We start from the raw sequence: 17,999 nt of genomic DNA on the forward strand, positions 1-17,999 counted from the left end.
TACCAGCTGGAGATGGAAAAAAAAATGCTCAGCTTGTCACAGCTAACTATAGCTGTTAATTTTATTATTATCATTATTACTTTTTTACTGCAACAGCACCTAGATGATCAGTCTGGGAGCTGAGGGCCCCACTGTGGCATGGAACGAGCACAAAGCACACAAATACAGCCCCTGCCTCAATCACTCACCTGCTGAGGTCTCTAGGGTATTTAAATGCAGCTTGTTTTTAAGGTACAAGAATTTTTTATTGTAGAATTTAGCATGAGCAGTTACAAAATGTGGTATGGTATGCTAAAATAGACCTATACATAATATGCATTTGTATCCAACTTTCTTCTACTACACAGCACAGTACATGTCTACTCTGGTCAGCTACAATGACTAAATAAGACCCAGCTCAGCAGACCAATATGAGAACCACCTCAATTTTGCTAACGTGCATGGGGTTGTTAGGCACTATGTTAGGCACTATTGATAAATATTAGGTGTCACTACTGTTCTGTAAAATAAGTGGCACTAACAACCTGCTTTCTCTTCAAATAAACTCTTACCAGATTCTAGCAGCAAGGCTTTTTCTCTGAGATTTTGTTCACACTGAACCATTCACTCCCATTATGAAGACTCTTGTCTTTTTGAATAAAGATCCCCAAAAATACCCAGTTGCCATTTCTAGAGAGACCAGTGAATAAGAGACTCTTAGCACTTGGAAATCCAATCTGCCCCTGTGAGGCCATATATCTTTAATGAATTAGAATACTTTTCTTAATTTACAAAAGACTGCTAGCAAATTTATAACTTTGGCTACAGAATCTGCTGGATCTCAGTATCTTAGCTCTACAGTACAAATAAGGGGAAAAGCTGTTTCAAAATAATCCATGTGCTCACCCAGTGCTGGGCAGCTAGAGAGTTAACATGACCTCTTACCTGAACAGGGAAGAACTTCAGAGATGCCTTAACTGATTCCTAGCTGTAAATTATCATTATGACACTTGAAAATCTGCTTAAAAACCATGTCTCTGGTCAAAGTGCCTCACTGCAGTCTGTGTAAATAATGCACTGCTTGCAATGAAGCATTGCATCCACCATGTCAAAGGAATGCACTGGTAAATAATTAATTACAGTCAGGCTATTATAAAGCAGAAGAAGATATTACTTAAATCCTGCCTCAAACAATGATGAGTACCAGATGCTCCAGAGCACATATCCTAACATATTAAGATTTTTATAAATCTGCTTCTCAACTCCAAAAATTATTTTCAAGTGACTTTCATACGTTAATTACATCCTGTAATTGTATAGTGGAGCTCTTAGGTACTTCTCCATGGTTTGCTGTGATTACCATTGTATTTTTTACTGATTTTTCATGACAGAGTCCTGCAGCATGCTCAGCTTATGGTAAAATCTCCTCTAGGTGCTCACCAAGATGTTGCCATTCATTGATATTTCTGACAGTGACACTTCACTTACTGAATTGCAGTAGGTGCAACTGGCAGTCATTTTTTACAAGTGAAATTAACTATTTTAAGATTTGCATTTTCAGCTCTCACAAAGATAGTGAACTGATATATGAAGACAATCTGGATCACTGAGATTTAAGTTATTAAAGTAATGTGTACCATAAGCATAAAACTCCCAAATTCTAAGGGTCTTGTCATGCTCAAGATTAAAAATAAGGTATATATAAGAAAGGCACTAGGAAATCTTGAAGAGTTGGAAAAAATGCTAGTTTTCAAACGCCAACATCTCTCAGCTGATTTGACAGTTACCATTGGCATTTTTAGCTCTGTATTTTGAAGAATGTAAAGTAGTGAATGATACAGATATTTGAAAGATGCCTCGTAGGACAGAAATATTAAAAGGTAAATAAACAGCACTCAACCTTCAACTGATACAAAATATCTGAGTTTTCTCTAAGACATTGGGAAACCAACATCTCTCATAAAAAGATAACTAAATTACATTCTATTGGTTTCTATCCTTTGCTCATGTGAAAGGCTGAGCTGCTTTTACAAGCAATGCATTTATAAATCAATATAACAAAATGGCTATGCTGACAGCAAGCAGTGCAGCAAAGTATTTGAGTAGCACCAGATGTATCCAGGCAACACTAATGTCTGACTTAAAGATCTTGTGAGAAATTTGTTTACCTTCAAAAGGAAGATACACCAAAGCAACCAAAATTTTCATAAGAACAGAGTAAAATAAAATAGTATTATACTACCTTCAGCCAGCTTCAAATCTGCTAATATTTGTTTGATGAAAAAGAAAATGATTTATGACAATTTAAAAGAGGTGATATAAACTATGACACTTACTACAATAAAGAATTTTTAGTTGATTGTATCATAAAAGTTACAAACAAGAACAGCTGGAATTTCAAATACTAGCTTACTGTAAAGTTTGTCTTCCCTTCTTTGACATCTGCATAACACAATGGAAAGTTTTTAAATAAATTGATTCTTAAGAGAAATAACCTTTGGTAAAATATATTAGTAAAATTTGCTAGTACTGAAATAATACAAACAGTATGGGAGAAAGGAACAAACCTATCCCAATATTTATTTCTACTTAGTTGCAGTAACTTTGTAGTTGCCATAATTGTCTTTTTAAGTTTGACAAAGTGAAAATATATGTATTTAGATTAATTACATAAAGTACAAGTGCTTCTGTTTGTGTTTGTTTTGGGGGGATTTTTGTTGGTTGTGCATTTGTTCTGGGTTTTGTTTGGTTGGGTTTTTTTGTAGGGTGGGAGGAGGGGCCTTTATCCAATGATAAACATTAAATGTTAAAGAAGTAACAGCTTTAGTCATAAAACATCCAACTGCAGACTATGCCTGGAATGAAGTTTTTACGGTTACCATTGCACTTTAAATTTACTATACTTGGTCTTAAAAGTATATTTTGGAAAATACATGCATGAGCATTAGCTATGGTTATTTGTGATGCACATCAAATATTTAATAGATGTTTAAGCTGCAAGTAGTAGATGAAGTATCAGTAATACATTTGAGAGCAAGAAATCATTTGGTCAGCAATCAAACAACTCATAAGTTTCTCCTCGAAGACCAAGCACTTTTTTTGAAGGTATGAGAATATATAAACAAACAGAATTAAGATTTCCATCTATCTTGGTTTTAAGTATTTACCATTGAAGTAATATGCAGTTATATCATGTACTGGGAGGTATGTTCTCAAGGTTTTCCACTATATATTACAGAAGATTCCAGGTATTTTATGCTTGAACTAGGTACACCTGTATCTTTCTTTTAGACTATACTTAAAATCTAAAATGAAATCATGAGGAAAGTATTGAAGTACTAAGTTTCCATTTTCACTAGTTCACTAAAAATAAAATAGTCATAATCTGGAAGCAGAGATTCCATATTCCTGTCTCTTCATTATTAGAGATAGCAAAATAAAGTGAGAATTAGAAAAGCTAAGGCCAAACACCTCAGTTCTTCAGCCAAAGCTCTTGAAGGAAACTGCTCTGCTTTCTGCTGCAGAAAATTGTATTCTCTCCTTTAGAAACTTCAGGTGTTACAGGAAAGGACAGTAAGCAGGGGAGTTCTCTGTATAGCACCTTAGAGGAAAGGCTGGGATCCTGCCAGGATCCTTGGTTATTTGTTTGTCAATACATCACCCCTGTAAGTGATGCACTCTTACTTGCCTTAACTCAACTGGCAGTTTTGTCACTTGGATCTGTGTAAAAGGAATTCACACATGAGATGCACTCTCAGCTTTTAATACAAGACAGAGAGAGAGTTCTGCTTTTCACAGTGCCATGTGAGAGGAGCTCATGAAAAGGTAGTGGTTTTATCTTAAATTTCATGCACTTTTCATAGCTTTCCCTTTCTCAACTCCGCTTTCTCTGTGCATCTTCATGCATAAAGAGAATTCAGAAATCATAGATTAAAACCACAAAAAATAGCACTGGCAGACTGTTCTACTCTCAAAGCAACTACTTTTGACTTAACCACAAGCTGGCTATAGTCTTTACTAGTAGCCAATGCTCACAGCTCCTCTTTGTGATTCAGCTTTCCAGAATTTAACATTTCTCCATCTTGCAGAGCGAAGTGGGGTTTTACAAAACATTTGAGGATTAAGAGGTACTAAAACAGTGGTTTGCTCTCTGAGGTTGCTTTTACCACTTTCACTCAGTAAAACACAGTTGGCCTTTTTCCACACTCAGATTAAGAACAACTTTCAGGAGCATCTGAGAGATACAGAAAATCAGTAGCCAGAACTAGCCTATGGCATTTAGCTGAAGGGATGATAAAATGAGTGATAAAATACTGTAGATAGTGCTCTGTCAGTCTTAAAGAAACCAGAACTATATTTCAGTTTTGTTCAGCTGAAGGAGGGGAGCTGGCTTTCTTCTGTGATATTCAATTGCCTTAAGCCCCATTGAACACAAAAACCTATGAACAACCCACCTGTACCCACTTTGTAAGTACACATCACTTCATTATTTACATGCTTTTCAATCTCTTCTGCTCAAAAGGGTTCAGTCAAGGACTTATCAATGAAAAAAATTAATTGGAAGGAAACAAGAAAAAGGATGCAAGAAATGAAAGACCTAAAAGAGTCTAGATGAGTGGAGTCTCATTTTTAAGTGTCTTCCACCCAAAAGACTATGGTAATCCAATGATATCAAATTTCAAGGGAAGAATGAAATAGATGCCTCCTTTACAGGTCATTCCTTGTAAATGAGCAATTAGAAAATAATATAGAACTACTAAAAACTCAGTTTAGTACAGTGCAATTGAAAGCTATACACGGAAGACCAAGCTAATTCACAACAAACACTACTCACCAAGTGTTACACCAGCAGAATCCTAGAGAGCTGAGTTTTAGCACTAGCCAAGTGCAAAAATTCCTGTGATGACAAAAGGGGTGCATCACAACTACAATCTATGATTCCTAAAAGGCTGAAGGGCAAAGAATGGGTGCAAGAGTATGGAGAATTAACAACAAGGAATCAGACATTTGGGGTACAGTTTGAGTGGCACCTTCAGAGGCAGTACCTCTGAGCAGTCTTACCAATAAGATCTTTGAGAAAAAATAATGAATCCCCTTGTAGGCAGACAGCTTTGTATAACACTGCCAAAGTCACTTTTACAACATAGCTATTCCTAATGCCTACATTTTAGAACTACTTAAAATATTTATATGATTAAAAATACAATGATGCCAATGACAGTAAAAAATGTTTATAACCAAGAGAGAAAATTACTTCAAAGCGATGGACTTAAGCAGGTCATGATGCTGAGCTTACACTGAGAAGATCAAAGGTGACTTGGTTGCACTGATTAAATTATTTCCCTTCACAGAGAAAAATTATGTTTCTGAGGACTTTGCCTATCAGCAGTGCAAACACACAGGACCTACTGCTGGTTATTTCTTATGTAAAAAACAAAGGAAGTTACTAATTATTAGTGTAAGTCACCAAGTTTCATTAGCTACTTCCTGCTGTCTTGATTGCCATGTGGTCAATCTTTTTCAGTATATGTGCCCAGACTAAATACCATCACATTTCAGATCTTCAGCAGGATACTGCTGCTTGTGATAGGCTTGTGCTGGCTTCTGGGAGAACTGAGAATACTTAGTACCCTTAAGAAAAGATTAGTTCTTCCCAAGCTTAGGACTTTGATGAAGGAGTTACCTGTACGACTTTTCCCTATGCTGTCTTCTCATCTGATATTTTGGCATGAGAAACCACCCTTGGCTCTCTATCTCGTGAAAATGCTAAGAGCAGGAGTTATTTTTCAGGACTTTGAGAGATAAACAGCCAATTTTTCTTCTTTGAAAACACTGCAAGAAAGTGCTGTCATACAGCATTTCAGAAATGGTCTGTAACTCAAGGGCAGGCAGGGGGAAGCCATTAGGGACTGGAAAAAGGTGAGTCAGGATAGATGAGAGAGAAATGTGTTTCAGTTGCAGAAGCAGTTTTAGAAACAGGCAGCTGAAACTTGTAAAGCTATTACCTAAAAGGAAAAAAACCAAACCAAAACAAAAAAAACACCAAAAAACCAAACCAAAACCACACAATTAAAATTGTTCAAAAAGGTTCCCTGACATGGTGAGGCTTGAATTAACCAGATTCAGCAAGTCAAATACTTTTGTATATAAGAGTCCATTATGATGCCTGTGGTTACATTACTTTTTACTATACCTGTTTTAAGTTAAGTGATGTCTAGAACCAAGATGTGTCATAACATGCACTCTGTAACAAAAATTGACACCCAAGAGCATAATGTCTCAACTGAGTGCTTTTTAATAAAAAAGAATCATGGAGAATTTCAATGAGAAAGAGATTGAAAAATAAAGACAACTTTCCCATTCCCTATGAAGTTAATTGATAGGATTTGTCACTTAGGAGGCAGGGTAAACTGTTCAGTCATCTTGTACGGAAATGGGTGCTAGATCACACTAATGCAGTTCACAATGAAACAATCAGTTTCTAGGATCTCTCTAGTCTAGTTGTAACCTTGCAGACTATTAATGAGTTTAGTAGCATGAATGTAAAGTCACATGCTTTTTACCATAATAATACAAAGAAACATGTTTGTTTCTTTGGCATATATATATATGTTTAATGCTACTACTTTAAGGAGGTTTTTAAATGCCATTTGAATATCTCCAACCCTTCAGTGTTGGAAACAAAAGTATAATTTCCCATGTAGGCAATCAGGAGACTTCAAAATTTCTAAGTTCCACCTTATAAACTGCACATCACAGTGTCCACAATGGCAAAACAAGCATTCCCCAATGGCATTGGGAATTCCAAGGTCCATTAGCCTTGAGTCTAGAGATGCAAGTAACTGTGAAGGTTACATTTTGGGTGCGAGAGCATCTCTTCAGAGAACTGCCCATCTTTCCAACATGCTGCTTTGGGTGGAGAACACAAATGGGATCTAGGTAGAAAACTCAGTGTACACTTTGCAACCTCCCCAAGGTGCTACTGTATGCCATTAGGTTAACTTAAGAGGTTTCCCTGGGGCTATGGAACACCATTTTCAGATTCTAGAATTGACTTGTAGCGTAGCTTAAAACACTCTAAGTTGAAATATGCAGTGATAAATGTTCACTAAATTGCTATCATTATGTAAAAGATATTACCCTTAACAGTCTGATGGTACACAATAAAGAGTTCAGAAATATCCTGCAATTAGGAGCTTAATTTCAGGATCTCATTACACTCTAAGGTTTTTCTTCAAACTTAGTTTTGAATGGAGAAGTTTCTTCAGAAATTGCCATTCAAAAAAATCCCTACCTCTTTACGTCCAGAATCTGAAGATGATATTGCAAGATAATTAGTTTTCTTTCCCATTCAGAAGAGTACATTATGGAATAACACCATTACTCCGAGATGCAATTAGGGCATCTAGAGCAGTCTGCATGTGCTGCTGGAGGATATCTTCTGGTTCTGTTTCATCTGAAAGAAGCCCAGGTTATGTGAACCTAAGTGTAGTAAACAGGGACATCATGTGATACTGACTCAGGAGCAAAATCCTGATATAAAGTAACAACTGCTGTAGGCAGTCTCCCTACTGTGGTCTCTTAATACAGAACTATATAGGAAAATGGTGATAAAGTCTTTCCACAGAGGAGTTAGGATACCTGTGAATATTTATTATAACACCACATTGCATTTTTTATTTGATGGATGCTTTAAAATTTACTTGAAACATTCAAAGAATATCCTACACTTCCAAACTAGTTCAATAAATTATCTACTCTTTACAAATCTGAATGTTCTTAAAATGTCACCAAAAAAAAAAAATTCACGTGATGTTTTCAATTTCAAACAATGATGTGATGTTCCAAATCTGTAGAACTATTCTTTCTATATTTATGTTTACCTAAAACTCAGAGGAAAACATAATAGATACCACAATGTAAAAGACTGCATGAATTGTGAGTTTCCACATTTTTATCTACTTAAAAGCAATCAAAATCTTCTCAGCATGGCTATCATTGCTCTTATGTTAATGACATCTTTACAAGTCAGAAGGAAAATGAAAGACATTGATTTCTGAAGGACCTATTTGAATCTGCAGCCAAACAATACTAGAATAAATTAGTTTCTAATATTTTAATAAAGTGAAATAGTTTGTCATTTTTCCTCAATAGCTTATGACTCATCCCATTTAAGAATACAATGGTACAGCAGATTAACAGCTACTCCTTTGTACATTTCTCTAGTTTGGTTTTATTCACGAAAAATACTCAGATGATGCAGCTCAGTGCAGAGCAACTCTTTTGTGAAATAAAAACCAGGCCTAGAGCAGAAGTTTAGAACACCTTTAACAAGATGAAAATGCAATTCCTTAACTGGAAATTAACATCCTAAGATGAAACAAGCATCACTGTAGGACACAACTTCTTTTGTTTGATTTCAAATGCATATTTTCAAATTTCAGACTCTAACAGAGACAAACATTTCACTTGCAACTGCTACGAACTACAGGAATAAACTTTACAATAAAAACATATAGCTAAGATATTCTATATTTGAAAGAAATGAAATAAAATAGGTACACAAAACCAAGCTTTTGGAAGCAGCAATTGCCTTTTGAAATATTACACCTTGAAGACAAACCACAAGAAAACCCTGCAGACAGGTTGGGTTTCTCAAAGGTGTTTTTTCAGATTTTCTAGCTTCATTAAAATTATATTTTTGGAAACTTGTCACTTTAAAGCATATTGTAATTGTACAAAATGCTATTTGCATGTCAGTAACAGAGAATCAAAACCACTTGGAAAACATAATGAAATCCTATGATCTGGTTTCAATAAGCAATAATTACTTTCTGTTGTCCCCCCCCCTAGGAAAAAAAAAAAAAAGCCCTTCTGCTTGTTTCAAGAAAAACCTCAGAAACATACTAAAAACAGGAGTTTCTCTCTCAGATATAATGATGATGACAAAAGGGAAAATTAAAGGTAATTTATCCTTTGCACAGACAGCAAAACATTAAAGAAACTTTCTGATAAGGTACTATTAAGAAAATCACCAGTTAAAAATGAAGACAGTGCTGGAGAGCTCACGTGCAAGTTCTCACCCTTTGCATTACAAGAATTCATTATTTATTCAGACGTGGAATGGAAGCTTTTTATATAATAGGAACAAGAAGCTAAGCAGCAGATTAAGACCATTAGCTGTGTGGCAAAACAGGCACTTTTAAGACATTAAATGAAACAGCCACCTTAGAAAAAAACCCTCCCTTCCTCCAAAATCAGCCAAACACTGTCTCATAGATTTGACATTTTTCCTTCCCAAGCTCATCCTACAGCTATGTGTTCATGGAGGTATGGCTTTGTGGAATTCATTTTCTGTTAAATTTGCAGTACAATGTTTTCATCATGTATGATTATATAGCTTTCTGAGAGGGCAGAAAATTGCCAGTAATTTAGGAAGAAATTCTGCAACTAAGGCTGCAAGGTCGTGCTCTTTAATTTAAAAAAGATATTCACAGAACTTGCTTGGTTTTGCTAGCTTTAAGCACTGCTTAAACCCACCATAGTCCAATATATCATTCAGGTAAATATAATTTTCTATCTGTCACTCTTCAGTAAATTTAAATCAGCTTGCAGAAATCTATTGCCACTGAATACATAACCCCACCATTCATTTAATTATACATATAGCAACAGGAAAGAAAACCAAAGAATATGTTAATACTGTCATGAAACACTGTGTGTGAAACAGAAAAAATATAAATACATTCATTAAACTGAGACACTCCTTTGGTTATACTCTTTTGTAATACTGATTTTCTCCAAAACAGGGAAAAAAAATGTATTCCTTGGGTGTATTTAAAGACTGTGTTATTTTTTTTAATAGAAATAGATTGTCCATAAAGAAAAGAGAACTAAACCAATGATTAAAGACCAGAGATTATCAGTTGTATATACTGGAATTGCAGCTAGACTTTATTGCTAGCTTCCATTTTAATTGCTATTCTATTTTCTACTCCTTCAGTATTGCTTATATCTTTTATTTCAGCTAACATATTCTAAGTTTCTCTATCTCTCTTACTAACCAAATTCTCACTCCTTTGAATTGAAATCCACTTTTTGCTACTTATTAAAATCAGAATACATAGATTTATGGAATAGACAAAGCCCAATGCCACAATTTTTCTAGTCAACTCTTTGTCAGCCCAGTTGATTATGATGTTAGGGGTCAGGTCACAGCTGAAATAATTCAAAAGGCTTATTTCATCCACCTCCACTGTCTTGCTGCTTCTAAATGTTTTTGAAGAGTCAGTAGTAGACCAAAGATACAACTACTATGTGTTTCAATGGAGATATGGACTCAACATCTCCAATCTGTTTTCCATCCTTCAAAACCACAATAGTTATGAAAACAACAACCCCACAACCTAAACTGCAGGACACAACAGGAAGTTACAACATAAAGTTAACATGTTTATCTGAACAGTCAAAATAAAATGTAGCAGACAGAACCATGCATCTGTTAGCATACTATGATTTATCTCTGATCATCCAAGAATGCTGTAGAAAAAAGTCAACAGGTATAGTTTTGACATTTGACACAAATTATCAATTCCAACTAATTCCATCTTTCAGACTTAGTTGTTCTGGGCTCACAGGCTGCAGGGCAGGTGCATGTCATGGCGAGTCCACAGAAACATCTCTAGAGATCTCATTAGAATGTAAGAAGGTTGCCTCTACAACATGCACTCAGTTTTCTTTCCAGTCAAAACTAGAGCATGGGGGAATATGGAAAGCACTCATGGCTTGTCTACACATGGCCACAATATTAATCCCTTCAATTTCAGAAATAGCCTCCATGTTTCACTATTGTATTATGTTGCAGAAGGTTACACATTACCTGATACCTTAGTTAAGCAAATAAAAGTACCTCATCTTTTCTGGAACATATGACAAACTTTGTTGCCCTATATTCTTTCAGTCCATACATCATTCATTTTCAATATTTATGTTATTTCTACTAACAAACTCAATGTGAACAGGAACAAGCCCTTCTGTGATTTCAGATCCTTGTTCCTAGCATAGTACACAATGGTACACAAGGTGTGATTATTATTCTGCATTTTAGTAATCTTTAACATCAAAATAAAAGGCAAAATTACATTAGACAAATGAAAACACAGAAACGAACAAGAACCATAATTCACAGTCCATATGTACCTCCAAGAACTGGAATCATACAGGAGTAGCCTTACCTCCACTCCACAGGAAAGGGAGAATCAATGTGTTAAAAGGTGACCATAAGAGAGAAGGAGAAATGCATGAAATCCATGAGCTAAACATCACTAGTGGGCCAAAGAAAAATCAAAAAGGGACACATAACCATCAGTCAGGTCCTCTACAGAAAGATTAGCTTCAGGGTTTCAGAGGTTTTCTGCTTTGCAAGATCTAAATTAAAACATTTTTATAGTGCAGAACTTTATATTAACATATATTAACAAAAACTGAAATAAATCTGAAATGGATAAAATTAGACAAATACTGTAAAGAATAGTTTAAAACAATATTTACCCTCTGAGACAGCAGTACTTTCAAAGGAGACTCACAGCTCACTCTGTTCACTGTGGATGCAGTCCACTCGTGTTCTTGTTCTTTTTTTGCTAGAAGACACACAGGAGATAAATAAATAACGCTGCCTCTAAATGGATCTTCTCTTAGCTTCAAGGTTTATTGTCATTCATACTCTTTTTATATATATTCTGTTTAAGTATATATATTATATATATATATATATAAAATATATATATATAAGTATTCCTGGGTGTATTAGAATAGGTTCTGGCATTACTACATGGTTTCAGCATTCAGTTCAGTTTCTGTAGAATGCCTAGAGAAGCATTAGGAAATATTGGAAAATTTCTCATTTCGGCGACCCTGATAATTTTATTTTCTAACCTGACATTTTTAAGTTAAAGGTGCCAATTACAACTGATTCCAAATGTCTTCACTGAGGGGCAGTATTTAGTTGCCTAGTAGTAATGACAGTAAGTGTTTGTGGCAGCTTTTAGGTTGCTAAAACTGTAATAATGAATCTGTAGTGATTACTGTGATCTAGAAAGCTAATAACTTCTCGTTGATTTTAAAATCCTCACTGAGCCAGATGTCAAAATTTTCTTCTCTACTTGGTTCCTGTTGGCTGTTTTTAACAAGGTTTTTAGATGAATTACAAAAGAGGGACAGAAATTGAGATACATTTCACAACCCTCAAGCAGGAGGCTTCTCTCAGACTGTTATTAGAGAACCCCTTTTTTTTCTCCCCAGCTTTGAAGTCTCAGAAATTAATTTACAAAGCTACACATCACTTGGTACAGCACACCAACTATCATTAAGTGTATTCTATAAGTCATTTCCAAGCACAGTTTACCACAACCCTTCCCATTCCTTCCTACCTCCACTGTTTCCTTGCTGGCACCATTTGTGTGAAGAGCACAGAACTGTTGTTCAGTCCCTGGCCCTTCTATACAAGATTCAAAAAACCAAAAGAGTGGGCCAGAATATGAGGTATAAGCCCAAGGAGATGCAGACTGTTTATCAAAAAGTGTGGTGCTCCAGTACTACACTAAGGCAGTGAGCACCCAGCTTGCTTGGTATTGATAATATCTCTGTCGTAGTAAGACAGCTAATGATAGGAAGCTAGAAATTAAAAGCCATTAATTGTATTTCTCCAAACTCCATTTGAAAAAAAAAAAAAGCTAGGCAGTACATTAATTATATTGTCCTGAAAAATTTGTTGGAAGTTACAAATATTTGGAATCATAGCATGACTTTTTGAAAAAACACTGCATGCCACTGCATTTGGTATTTTGTAACATCAAATCCATTTCAAAGATGCTGAGGAATCTGAGCAGCAACACTGAGCAAGCCTTAAGATTTGTTTCTTCCCCTGGCTGTTTTTATAAAGTAATAAAAATTAGGAACACTGTAAGACTAAGAATAAATAAATGGCCACATGGGTTTTTCCCAACATTATTGTCCCTGCTAATTCTGTGCAAACATTTACAAACATCTAGGCCCATGTCCAATTTCCCAAATCCAGACAAAGTTCCCACTTAAAAACCCAAGTAAGAGGCTTTGCTTAAGTAAAGGGTGAGGAATGGAATTCAAACAAATAGTTTTAAATGCAGATACTTTTTAATCATGTTTACAGAAAACAATTAGACAATGTTTAATTACCTGGAGAGTCAGCTTCAGTATCAAGCAGCACATTTGGGGGACTTTCTAAGTCACAGATATATACACTAAAATTAGGTTCCAGATATTTACAGATTTGCATTAAAACACAAAAAATAGGACTTTAAAAGCTGCTTTACTTCAACATTAAAGAACACATTACTACTTATCAGAAAGTAATTATTCAAAACAACACACTAAGAATTTGAATTCTGAGCATTCACCTTAGACTGCCAATAGATTCTCAAGACCAAAAATAAGCCTGCAGTACTTCAGACACCAGAAAAGTCCACTGTCCATTTTAAGACAGCAAGATGGCCTTGAGAGGAATTTCTTTTCTTATTAAGATATATTGGTGTGAAACCACAGTTATCAATAAAATCTAATTATATCTAGATCTTAATTTGTGCTTTTATCCCAGTAATTTTTACCGGGGCAACATTTGTTGTTTCCTGTACTCCTCCCACAAGCTGTTCATCACACCGCCATATTGACTGAAGAGCTGTTGCAAGACAAACCTCTCTTAGGGCATGGTGCTCCAAGGCCAAGGTCCAACAGGTGTTCCAGCAGAAGTGCACAAATAGTGCTCTGAGTCTATTGCTCTCTGGGTTGATTAGCCTGGCTCGGTGTTACTGCTCCAAATTCAACTAACCTCTCTGCTGGCTTGCTCAGGAATGAGCTGAGCCTCTGTTTGGAAGCTCACCTTTTATTGCCCCCCCAGTCCTGCTCATGCGCAGTTGGGGCCCACCCTAATCAGGCACAGGTGAGCTTAACACAAGCTCATGGCCACTGCCTGGTAATTAGTGGCACCTGGTTGCCTCATTTCATTACAAAGAAATCCTTTAAGATTTTACTGTAGTTTGTAACCACAAGCTGCCCTATAGAAGGGAAGCTTTCAAGATGACTTAGAAAAGCACCCAGTACTTCCAGCAACTCTGAAACCATGTGTGAAAACACAGCACCCATTCCAACCCAGCTGCAGAACACAGGGGAGAAGCCTGAAAAGCTGGAAGCCTCTGCCACTGCCTCACCACCTTGAGGGGAAGCCATGCGCACCTCCTCCTACCCCACACAAAGACATTTCCCAACTCCAGCAAGCCCAGCAGGACCACAGCAGAAACCAGAATGCTGAAAAAACCCAAAACTCAGGGAAGCCCAGTTAGAAGCAGGTTTTTACACAACTCCACTCACCATGCCCCTGGAGCTCGATCCTCAGGTCTGGAGCTCAGTCCTCAGGTCTGGAGCGCCTCACCAGCAACTCAATTATTTGTCTAATTAGCAGAAAACATTTTCAGCTGCTAGGGGGCTCTTTTTACACACCTTCCCCCTCATGTTTTGCACCTGCTCCCGGCCTGGCTGCCTACAGGCTGCAAGTCCCTCATGGCTGCTCACCCCTCAGGGAAAGAGCCACCTTCTTCCTCCTTCTCCTCTTCCTCATCTACTGACTAAGGGAGCAGAAACAGAGCAGCTCAAATACAAAAAATGTCCTCTTCACCTTCTTTCCACTTGTCTGCATGCCTTATGTGGCCCTTTAGTCAGGGGCTGTGCCACACACATGTTGAGGTAGCTGCCCCGCTCACCTCACGATTCTGTGAGGTGAAGTGTGCAAAGCGCTGGGCAGGAAGGCAGGGGAAGGCATGGCGTCCTAACACCTCACAGGGGCCAGGACCAGCAGCCTGGTACTGAGCTCATTTATTTCCAGACCAAAAACACAGCAACAAACACAATGTGTTTACGTACACAAGACTTTAGGTGTTGAGTATGAAGAGGGTAAAATTGAGTGTATAGCTGAGAGGAACACCCACTGCGGGAGAAGTTTCGCTGCTCAGGTTTTAGTGCCCATCAGGCGGGATTTGCACTCCTTGTCTCAGGAAAGTGTGGCTGAGTTACTAGAATCAAGAATACGTTAAAGCAAGCTCAAGCCCCATGGTCATCTTTTTGACACCCTCTTCAACAGTAACAGTCCCACATGGAGGTTTTGCTCAGTGGCCTACACAGCTCATCTGCAGCTGCCTGTGGTGCTGGTTTGGCTGCATGGAGACAGAGCCATTTCATGCCTTGTCCTCTAACAAGAAAACTCCCTTACATTTTTTCTCTATTCATACTTCTTCCCTGACAGCACAGCTGTTAACTTTTCCTGTACCTCAACAGCATCTTCTTTAGCATCATTTTCCAAGTTACAACTCTTTGTAAAAACCTAAACTATGTTACATGTTCTAATCCAAACCCAATTATCACAATACACAGTATCTGTAGTACAGTGCATGTGAATTTCAGTAGAATTTAAAATTTATTTCCACATCAAGAGAACAAATACAATCCACCTACAGTTTATCCCCAGGTTACTAAGGACAGCATGAAATATTCTCAGGCATGACCATGCAAACTGTCCATTTAAAACCTCTTATTTTAAGAAAAAGTAAGGAAATAATTCTGCATGGACATCTATAGGTCCCCAACTGCCCTCTACGATTTACTCCAGTAAAAAGAAGGCAAGCAGATGACTATAAAACTGTCCCACAGGCAATACACCTACAGTTCACCTGATCAATATTTGCCCTGTAGTCTGGACAGACTTTAAAAATTCAACAGCTTGATAGACCTTAAGGTGATGTGTAACAATCTGCAAGAAAACAAGCAGTCTATATAAAAATTTAATTTCAAAAGACTGTGCCCTAACCATTTTATAAGGGAGCTACCAGAGCCTACAATTTCTTGACTAATCTAAAAAAAACTCCTAATGACATCTGTGGATACTCAGTCTGAGTGACTGAGCAGTTGGCCTAGCAATGATCCATTAAGTTCTCAGGGCAAAGCCGAGATCAAGCAGTCTCTCTTGCCCAGATTGCCTTCATTTGTACCCTCAGATGGAGAGCCTGTGGTAGCACAGAGCTTTCAATGTGTTCCTTCTTTGCTTCAGTGTTCCAACCACTGCTTCCCAAGGGTATGGATCCCATTCAGCATGGCAACCATTTCTTCTTTTGGATCTGTTGTTACAGCAGCAGAGGATAAAAGTAATGAGAAACTACAGAAGATACCATGCATAATGGGATAATGCCACAGCAGAAACTCCTACTGCAGAGTCTCCTCATGTACATGCTGCTTCTCCTGAAAACATTTACTTTGCATTCCATTGTTTCTTTTTTTCTCCTCTAGATGAAATTTAACTATAATTCTTATCTACAGTGAGGTGAGCTCTTTCTAATTATTTGCTGTTATGTGATATGGTCTATTCACCACAAGCAACATTCATATTAAGTTAAATATAAATAGAATTCTTAAAATTCTGCAGCACTACTCTCTTTCTCCTCCTATTCCATTTCTCAGGAGGTGTGGCAGCTTTTAAATGTACTCAGGGAAAACACATAACCAATTGATTTTATGTTGAACAGAACAGGATTAAATGATTTCCTATAAGGCACATTTGCTTGCCAAATTTTTCAAGGTTGTTTTGCTTTATTAAATGTATTAAATTTTTATTTTTGACAGGACACAAATTGTAAAATAATAGCTGGGTGGACAAGAAAAATACTTTTTTTCTTATAGAAAAGTAGAGTATTACAGACAGAACTGTTCATCTTAAAACTACACTCTTTGGGCTTTTTTTGCAAGGCCTCTTCCAATTATAGTTACAGTAACCTTCCTGAGATCTCATATACTTATTTGAAAGCTATATTTAAATAAATTTTATATGCAATCAAGATATTATATATTCTATACCATGTGGCTTTATTACCAACATTGCATGTTCCTATTTGTCTGTTTTAACTCTGCAGAACCATTTTCATTTTCATGAATTAGATGTATGATTATGCTCAACATATCAGTATGTGATAACATAGAACTGAAAACTATCATTATAATAAATCAGGATACAACATGAGAGCCTATAAACTGTTCTTTCTTTACAGCCTTCTTCTCTTTTGGCACAAACTCCATTTTCAAAATCATATTCCAAAATCCTGGAACCTGAGCAAATAGTGGCCTGATGGCAAATTATTTACTTGACTATTTAAAAATTATAAACATTTGCCAGGCTGCCACCCTGGAGCTCTATAGAACTTTCAGTTTAATTGCCTAATTTGAAATAACTTATTTTTTTTCACTAGGCACAATATAACCAGAACTGAGCAGAATCTGAACTCACCTTGGAGTCAGGAGCTGGTTTGAGTGGCCATTACTTCTCTCATTTGATATTAAACTGCTCACCATATCATCGTTTCATTCTACTCATCCTCTTCCTTCTCCATGTACCTCAATCCTCTCACCCCAGAAAAGAAAAGTATGGCTTCTTTTTGGAAAACCTGAGGACTCACCAATTTTATCCAGGTCAATTAAGCCCTTGAGCAGCTGGCAGCCCTAAGCCACATTGTAATCAGTGGCTACAGCTGAGGTCTGTCCCTGCAGCTGGGACACCTGCTGTGTGGACAGCTGATGGGTTCACAAAAACAGTGAAGAATTACAGCTGTAAGTGGAGAGCATAAGAGGTAAGATGGAATTCCTCCTCGGGTGAGGGGTGTAAAATGTCTTTCCATTTCCAAAACTGATTTTTTTGAAAGATTTTTGTCAAGAGACTCTGCTTTTGGGTACAATAACTACCACCAGCAATCATTGCACAGACAGCACAACAAAGTTCTTATGACAAAAAACTTCCCTATAAATTACTACCTAGGCAATCATGGCACTGTAAGAGATCATAAATATAAGGCTGAGTGGGGCATTTCAGAAATTTTGGTATATGAGTGGGATTTCTGCCACAGCAACATAATCTTTCAAGCTTATTCAATGATAAGGAATTCCTGTCAGCTGCC

The sequence above is a fragment of the Calypte anna genome, chromosome 11 (genome assembly GCF_003957555.1).
Source record: "Calypte anna isolate BGI_N300 chromosome 11, bCalAnn1_v1.p, whole genome shotgun sequence".
In the NCBI taxonomy this organism is placed as follows: Eukaryota; Metazoa; Chordata; class Aves; order Apodiformes; family Trochilidae; genus Calypte; species Calypte anna.